At 58.7% G+C, this 572-nt stretch overlaps 1 protein-coding gene across 1 annotated transcript in view; it reads right to left on the bottom strand.

The window, feature by feature from the left end:
• ADCY1 (adenylate cyclase 1) overlaps positions 1-572 on the bottom strand; it is a 37,335-nt gene that overhangs the window by 29,107 nt on the left and 7,656 nt on the right. The window lies entirely within an intron of this gene.

Raw genomic sequence — 572 nt, 5'->3', positions numbered from 1 at the left:
CCCATCGGCCAGCTTCCCATCACCGAGGCAGCGTTCTAACAGTCACAGAGTGTCCCAGGCTTTCTGTTTCTTCTAGAATCAGTTCCAGTAACTGACGCCGTTCTGGGAATTTGTCTGTTTTGTCTAAGCTTCCAGGTGTTCTGGCATCGGGTCATTCTGAGTACTTCCCTGTTATCTATTTTTAACCTGCTTGATCTGTGACCTGGTGCTTTCTGTCCCCAGCACCCTGGTTCCTGCCTGCTCCGCCTCCTTCATCCGAGTCTCCAGGCTTTTCTAGTTCAAAGAACCAACTCTGACGTCCCATTCTGAAACTGAAGGGGGCCAGTCACAGACCTCCACGGCCCTCGGGATGTCCCCTCGGTGTCCATAAACCCAGGCTGTCTGCCACGTCATGGGGCCCCCCGGCCTCTGCCACATACTCACCCTGAGACGAAAGAACACTGCGACTTTCCCCAGGGCAGCCGCTGCCCCCACACACTCCCCCCGCCCCCCGCCCCGCACGGCCCCTCCTCTGCACTGACCCCCACACCTGCGTCTCGCAGTCTCTCCTGCTGTGCCCAGCGCAGCCCCTG

Source organism: Pteropus alecto, unplaced genomic scaffold (genome assembly GCF_000325575.1).
Source record: "Pteropus alecto unplaced genomic scaffold, ASM32557v1 scaffold214, whole genome shotgun sequence".
Taxonomy (NCBI): Eukaryota; Metazoa; Chordata; class Mammalia; order Chiroptera; family Pteropodidae; genus Pteropus; species Pteropus alecto.
The sequence above is the reverse complement of the archived record's forward strand: the minus strand, read 5'-3'. Positions and strand labels throughout refer to the sequence as shown.